We start from the raw sequence: 8,403 nt of genomic DNA on the forward strand, positions 1-8,403 counted from the left end.
TGGTGGAGATGGGGGTCATACACCTCCTCCCTCACCTGGGCCCCCCTTCCGGCACTCCCCCTTTCCTGATATTACAGCGGTGTCAGCAGCAGCCTTGTGGGGAATGAATGACTAACCTGACTTCCGCGTTCCAGTATTATGGAGTCTGCCATATTTATTTCCTTTTAAACAATACCAGTTGCCTGGCAGTCCTGCTGATCTATTTGGCTGCAGTAGTGTCTGAATTACACCAAGAACAAACATGCAGCGAATCTTGTCAGATTTGACAATAATGTCAGAAACACCTGATATACTGCATGCTTGTTCAGGATCTGTGGCTAAAGGTATTAGAGGCAGAGGATCAGAAATCAGGAAACTGGTATTGCTTAAAAGGAAATACATATGGCAGCCTCCATATCTCTCTCGCTTCAGTTGTCCTTGAAGTCAGAGCGCCTGATCTGCTTGTTCAGAGTCTATGGCTAAAAGTATTAAAGACACAGGATCTAGGAGAGGAACAGCTATATGTTGTTAACGTATTTCTTGTTCTCTCTCTGCAATAGGTAATTGTTTTATTTTTTTGGTCATTCTGAAATGTGCATTATTTTACAATTTTAAGTCAACTAACCACTGGCGTATTCAGACGGGGTTTCCGGATGTATGGAACACCCCCCTGAGACTCCTGTACCCTTAAAAAAAATTCCCTGAAATCGCTGAAGCGGACAACCTGGTAAATATACAGAGGCTTGCCTGCAGGGTCTGTGGGAAAAACGAATCTCTTTCCCTATTGTAAAGACTGCATGTAGAGAGCTACATAAGGTATGTCACAGGTTGAAAAGTTTTTGACAGTCCCTAAACTCCAGGAGGGCTGCCTGCAGCTTGTGTGAGAGGCTGACCATCCCTCACATTCTCCACACCCCTATGGACGGTATACCTATATCCTTCCCCTATTCCCACAACCCCCCCCCCCCCCACACCATGTTGTTAATGTTTTGTTTTTGCTTTGGCAATGCTAAATGTATTTGGTCCTGCCAATAAAACTTCTTTGGATTTGGCTGGCAGGGACAGGAGATACAGTACATGCAAGTAGCCTCTGTGTGATGTGGGATTGCAATACAGATACGCTATCTGCTCTATCTCAGTCTCTCCACTCCACCTGGGGGGCAATCTCCCCCCAGGTCCCCTTTCATTCACTGATTTAGGGCTGGTGTCTGGTGTATTCAGGTTTGTTGTAGTAAGGCAATACAAAATACTAGGCTAGCTGATAAAAGTGCAATTAAAGGGCAGGCAAGCTGGTAAATATACACAGCATGATGCAGAGCTTGCCTGGAGGGTCCATGGGCAAAAATCTGTCTGGTCTCTCCCCTATGTTATAATGACTGCATGTGTGGATAAGGTGTTAAACAAAGTGAACATTTTTTGACAGTCCCTAGACTCCAGAAGGGCTGCTTTCTGACTTGTGTAAGAGACTGGCAGGGACAGGAGTCCTATTACAGGCAAGTAGCCTCTGTGTGATGTGGGACTGCAATACAGATAATGCTCCATCTCAGGCTTTTCTTAATTTCTCTCCACTCCTCTTCTCTCTGTGCTAGTGCACGCCAAAATCACAATAGCAATCGCTAGCAATTAGTGAGTGCAATTTTCAGAGCGATTTCTGAATGAATCGCTCAAAAAAATGTCACATGCAGTATACCTGCGATTTTGAAAAAATCACAACGCTGCTGTGGGAACACCCACATAGGGTAACATTGGCCAAGCGCTTTTTAAATCAATGTTGATTTGAAAAATGCTCAGAAGCCCTCTTGGTGTGCACCAGCCCTCCCTCATTCACCTTTGTTTCCCTCTTCCCCTAGTGCTGGCTGTGTCTTCTTGTCATACAGGAAAGCTAAATAAAAGTGCAATCCTGGTGAGGCAAATTATTATTATTTAGTATTTATATAGCGCCGCCATCTTCCGCAGATGCATATATCCCTGCATCATATGGGTATCACTTGCGCTATGTGACATATTCCACTGAATTGTCGAAACTAAGTCTATCTCCCATTCCTCTCTCGGGGAGTTGTTCCAGCGCTGTCCCCCGTTCAAATTTGCTTCTTCCAGAAGCCCTCGGAAACACTTATGTCCTTGAGTACTTCCAAAAATAGGCAGGTCTGTAATACGCCAGCACACTTTTGTGCATGGGCAGTATGGAGCCACCTGTATTCGGAAGCACTCGGGGACATACTGTAAGTGCTTTTGGACCTTTCAGGAATCCTCCCCTTAAAAATCCTGCGTTTGCCCCTGCTAACCTTACCTTTTTTAACTTCTGGCAGTTCATCAAACTGCTTGGATTATAATAAAAAACTGGAAAAATGGGGGTGTTCTAAAAAAACAACCTAAAGATTCACAAAGATTTGCAAATGTCGTAGTTTTGCCACAACTTTGGATCTCTTTTACTCAGATTCAATCATCATAGTTGTTCATTTGTTTTTGCACATTGCTCAGCTGTCCTGCTAATCCTCTGCCTCCAAGGCAACTTTCACAGCGGGACGTTGCGGTGTGTCGTGACGTTAAAGTCGCACCACAAATTAACAACGCAACTCGTCCCAAGTCACAACGCAGTGTTACCAATGCATACAACATTTACAGGAGAAAATACAGGCAATGAAAAGTATGTCTCCAAGTCATTACTGAGCATGTGCAAACAGTCTAACACAGCTAATAACATGTAGAATGCACAGCATGCAGCACTGTCTAATAACGCTACACGTTACAAAAAAGCAACGTGTGCACTGTGAATGTCGCACAGACTTTGCATTGCTGTGCGTTAGTCTGCGTTATTATATTTTATAATGTGCGACTTTAACGTCGCACTGTGAAAGAGGCCTAAAACTTTAAGTCATAGACCCTGAACAAGCATGCCAATTAGATGTTTGACTTAAAGGACAGATGTGAGGTGAAAAAAAAAACAATATCTACTTACCTGGGGCTTTTTCTAGTCCCTGGCAGCCTATCTGTCCCTTGTTGCAGCTCCGGTGTCCCCAGATCCACTCCCTTGCAGATGCCGACCTCACCAGGTCAACATCTTCTGTGCCAGGTACAAGTGCGTGGCCGCGCCACTCGCAATTGTTTTCACATACTGTGCACAACACCCTAGGCCACATGAGCGCAATCGCAAGAAGCGTGGCCATGCGCTCACGCAGGCACAGTAGATGCTGACCTGGCGAGTAGATCTTGTTTTTTTTTCACCTCGCACCTGTCCTTTAAGTTTGTCTGCATTTGCTCCATGCTTGTTTAAGGTGAGTGATTCAGACACTACTGATGCATGAAAGATCATCAGGACAGCCAGGCAACTGGTATTGTTTAAAAGGAAATAAATATGGCAGCCTCCATATTTCTCTCATTTCATTTGTCCTTTAAGCTGTGTCCAGGGAGTAATTTCAAGTACTAAATGGGTAATCAGTACATTTAGCAAAACAACATATTGATTAGCACAATAAGGCAAGGCCTGCCTAAAAACAGGATTTAAAATAATATTTTTGAATTATATGTCACAACCAAAAAATAATTATTAGCCATTCACAAATACTAAGTCCAGCAAAGACTAAAAATGTCCCCTCACCAGGCACAATGCTGACATTGCTCACTGAACAGTGAGCAGCACACTTCCCCAGGGAGAATTTGGGTAAGCACATACGCACACATCTTTAGACTAAACTTTAAGAAGCTGTAGAATGCTAGGAATAGAGAATCAATGTGGCCTGCCAGTAAATCAGCCTTCTAAGCAGGAGCCCCAAATAACCGTAGTGCAGACAGTTGAGTTTTATTCCTTAGGCAATCAGACTTCATCAGTTTATTAAGTACTGTACAAACAATGTCTTGATTCTCCTCGAAGTTGCCAGCACTTGAAAATATTTTTGCTGATCTTTTTCTTGAGAGTTGTTGCGAATGTATTATCTGCCAAAAAGATAGTATACCTAAAATAAATTGTATATCAACCGGATTTCATCAACTAAAATGATGTTGCAAATATTTTTTAAGCAGTCCGATGAATATACTTGGAATAAAATGCTTTTTATACATGCTTTAAAAAAAGATATCTGAAAAGCACGGGTACATAAAAGCATTCAAATATTATTTTACTCTGATATCTTAAAGGCCTCTTTCACAGTGCAACGTTAAAGTCGCATATGAAAACAACATTTAACGCAGAATAACTCACTGCAATGAAAAATCAATGCCCTGTTCACAGTGCACAAGTTGCGTTGGTGTCTAATGCTTCATGTTAAGTGAAAGTACTGCATGCAGTGCATTACACAGGTTGTTAACTGCGTAAGACTGTTTGCACATGCTCAGTAATGACTTGGAAGCATACTTTTCATTGCCTGTATGCTCTACTGTATGTGACGATAACTGGGCGTTACGTTGCAGTGCGAATTTTTTTGGGGCAGTGCGTTGTAATTTGCATTGCGACTTTAACCATTTAATGGTTTTGATACAGTATATCTATGCCCCTAAAAACATCATCTAAGCCTTAGGGGTGTAGATATACGTATCTCTCTTTCCCCTGCTGCTGCGCGCACTCGTGCATTCCCAAACCTAATTACAATGCCGATTGCATATATTCATTAATTTAAATGAGTTAATGGCTACAACGCGGATATGCGGCTGCAATCGTGCCGCTGTGAGCATGCTGCCCGCCACCTGCCGCTGTCTGCCCGGTAATTTGGGACTGGGAACTGACATTCCTAGACCCCAATCAGAGTGTCCAGATTGCTTGAGGGTAAGTTCACAGTGGGACATTAAAGTCGCACGTTAAATAAGTTTGTGACTAGTGTTGATCGAACACCCAGATATTCTGGCTGGGATCGGCTCGGCCGAACATGGTCCGGATGTTCGGGATATTTGGCCGAACACCGAGCCTAATTGAAGTCAATGGGGACCCGAGCATGCCTGCTTTGCAGGCCTGAAAAAACTTGCAAAATGAGGGAAACTTCTGCAAAATGGGTTGGAAATAGTGTGGGAGGGGCATTTACACATAGATCTTAGGCTCAGAATAAAAGCAGGGACTCATGTTTGCAGAGCAGTGCGCCAATTATACTTGACTGCCAATAAAACAAATTATAAATGTTTTTTTATGGGCACAACTGTTCCCAGCTGGCACTGAAAGTACTGTTTTTTTTCCAACAATAAGCAACAGTAAAATTCAATAAACTGTGTTTTTATGGGCACCGCTGTTCCCAGCTGGCACTGAAAGTACTGTTTTTTTTCCAACAATAAGCAACAGTAAAATTCAATAAACTGTGTTTTTTATGGGCACAACTGTTCCGAGCTGGCACTAAAAGTACAGGTTTTTTTTTCAACAATAAGCAACAGAAAAAATTCAATAAACTGTGTTTTTTTATGGGCACAACTGTTCCCAGCTGGCACTGAAAGTACTATTTTTTAAACAATAAGCAACAGTAAAATTCAATAAACTGTGTTTTTTATGGGCACAACTGTTCCAGCTGGCACTGAAAGTACTGTTTTTTTTTTAAACAATAAGCAACAGTAACATTCCATAAACTGTGTTTTTTTATGGGCACAACTGTTCCCAGCTGGCATTGAAAGTACTGTTTTTTTAAACAATAAGCAACAGTAAAATTCAATAAACTCTGTTTTTTATGGGCACAACTGTTCCCAGTTGGCAGACTGGCACTGAAAGTACTGTTTTTTTTTTAAAACAATAAGACAATAAGCAACAGTAAAATTCAATAACCTGTGTTTTTTTATGGGCACAACTGTTCCCAGCTGGCACTGAAACTGGGACCAAATATGATGGGCACGGTGGCTGCTGGCAGTGCCTGCTGGCAGTGGTGAGGCAGGTGCACTGTGGCTGGCAAAAAAAACGATGGGCACTGTGGCTGCTGGCAGTGCCTGCTGGCAGTGGTGAGGCAAGTGCACTGTGGCTGCTGCCAATGCCTGGCAGTGGTGAGGCAAGGGCTCTGTGGCTGCTGCTGGCAGTGGGTGAGGCTGGGGCTCTGTGGCTGCTGCTGGCAGTGGTGAGGATGGGGCACTGTGGCTGCTGCTGGCAGTGGTGGTGAGGCTGGGGCACTGTGGCTGGCCTGGCTGGCAGTGCTGGCACCTAACCGCTAGCTCTGTCTCCTACTTACCCCAAGCTAGTGCTGGCACCTAACCACTAGCTCTGTCTCCTACCTACCCCAAGCTAAACCCCCATGCGAATGGTGGAGCCAGCGCACGTTCAGGTGTTTATATACCCGAACCACGTGACCCGCTCGGCCAATCACAGCTATGGTCAAAGCCAGTTAGACTGTGTGACCATAGCTGTGGAAAAAGCATTGTTGCCGCTTATTGGCTGCCTGCAAAGGTGCCAATAAGCAAGGGGAGGAGACCGAACAGCGCGGCCAAGCACTGTTCGATCAACTCTATTTGTGACGCACAATAACGCACTGCAATGCAAAATCAATTGTGTGTTCACAGTGCAGATGTTGCGTTGTAGTGTAACGTAGCATGTTAACAAAAAGTACTGCATGCAGTGCGTTTATCACATTATTATGTGCGTTGCACTCTTTGCACATGCTCAGTATAATTATTTTTTTTTTGGTTAACTGACGCATGCATCTTAATAATGGCAGCAAAGTTGTATTTATTTTGGAACCATAGATAGGGTAGAGGTTTATTTAAAGACGCATACACACACATAATGTCTTTTTGGTATTTGTTTATGGTGCACACCTACCATGCTGGTGCGTGACGAGGTAACGTACAGAAAATGTACAACAATAGTACAAGGTACCGTCTAGATCAGTCAAAACTTGTGCACAAGTACATGACAAAGTACAGAGTCGTTTAAACAAAATAATGGTCAAATTCAAGCTGGGTTATACACATGTATCAGATGTTAGGCGTATTGCAAGGATCAAGCGGTAGCAGAGTCAGGGACAGGCCGAGTCGGTAACGTAAATCAGATGGCAGTGGTACAGAAGGACTAGACAGGAGCAAGGTCAAAATGCAAGCGAGAGTTTGGTACACAGAATAATATACAGTAAGATGGTACTTCAATAATATCAGGAGGATATTACGAATGAATTACAATAATAATAATAATCAAATACGAAAATAACAACCGACTGACTAACTGGAGTACATATATATTGTGCGTCTACACAATATATTAATGTAACTCAGGAATAGCTAGCTAGGCCAAGAACCAGCGAACTGATAAGTATCAAGGCCAGTGAGTGAATGCAATCTCTGGCCTTAAGTACTATCCCCAATTCCCCAGGAACCACTCCCTTAGTGATGTCACTATAGTTTTTTTTAACATAATTATGACTATGCGAGTTTATAGTGGCATAATATAGTATTTAATAAGGATCAGCATGTTGAATGCATGCGACTTTATGGTGGCATAATGAAAGTTACATTACCTTATGCAACCTTATCGGCGCATAGCACTAACAGCAGTGTGTTTAGTTATGGTCGCTATTTTGAATTGTTTTGTATTGTTTTATTGTTGTTTTTTTCTAGTTAACATTTGTTTTATTAAAACAACATGAAATATAAAAGTTAACAATAACAATTTACAACTTATACAGTTAAGACATGACAAATTATTGTCTTTCTGCAGCCATGGAGTGTAGCTGCTGCTGAATGTCCTGAAGGCAGACCATAATGCCTTTTAACATGTCCACCATACATTTAAATTGGTCTTCAGTGCTTGAAGTGACATCTGTAAAAACATTAAATTTAAATAAATTACCATTGTACAGGCTTTATGCACAGTCTATTATTAGCGTATGTTTCTAATCATGAACTTATGACTATCACACTTAAGACACAATTGTTGATCCATTTGTTGCTGCAAACGATCCACAATATTGTTGTCATCCCTGGGTTGTGGCAATGTGTGTTCTGTTTCCAATGGTTGTGTTTCTGCTATGTCTGAAAGACCCGGTGTTTCCTCTTGGTTGGGTTGTGTGTTGCTGACTTATTCTATGTCATCGCTGTCTGCCTTATTGTCAGTGTTGGATGGAGAAACTTCCCATGTAAAAGTGCTGTTGGGTGTATTTATAGTGGCTGACTGGTTATTAGCCTATGTAATGGGCATCAGTGGTGTGGGCAAAAAGCAAATGGTGCTTTCTCCTTCAGAACCTGTGGTGGTGGTGTGTTTGGGATTTGCGGAGTATGGGGTGTAGATGTGTCTTCCAGAGGCGTCTGAGCCATTAGGCAGCTATAAATTCTTGCCTAGAGCGACAGGAGGAGGGAAGGGCAACAGGAGGAGGGAAGGGCGCTTCTGCACTGAGTAGTGAGAGAAGAAATGCCTCTCAAATCACTCAGGTATCAGGTTACGCAGCAGCAGCAGTGCCTGAGTCCACTCATAACTGATTCACTGACTGATACATTCATTTCCTTCAGCTCAATGATTCAAAGAACCACAGCAATGAA

This window comes from Hyperolius riggenbachi, chromosome 2 (assembly GCF_040937935.1).
Source record: "Hyperolius riggenbachi isolate aHypRig1 chromosome 2, aHypRig1.pri, whole genome shotgun sequence".
Taxonomy (NCBI): Eukaryota; Metazoa; Chordata; class Amphibia; order Anura; family Hyperoliidae; genus Hyperolius; species Hyperolius riggenbachi.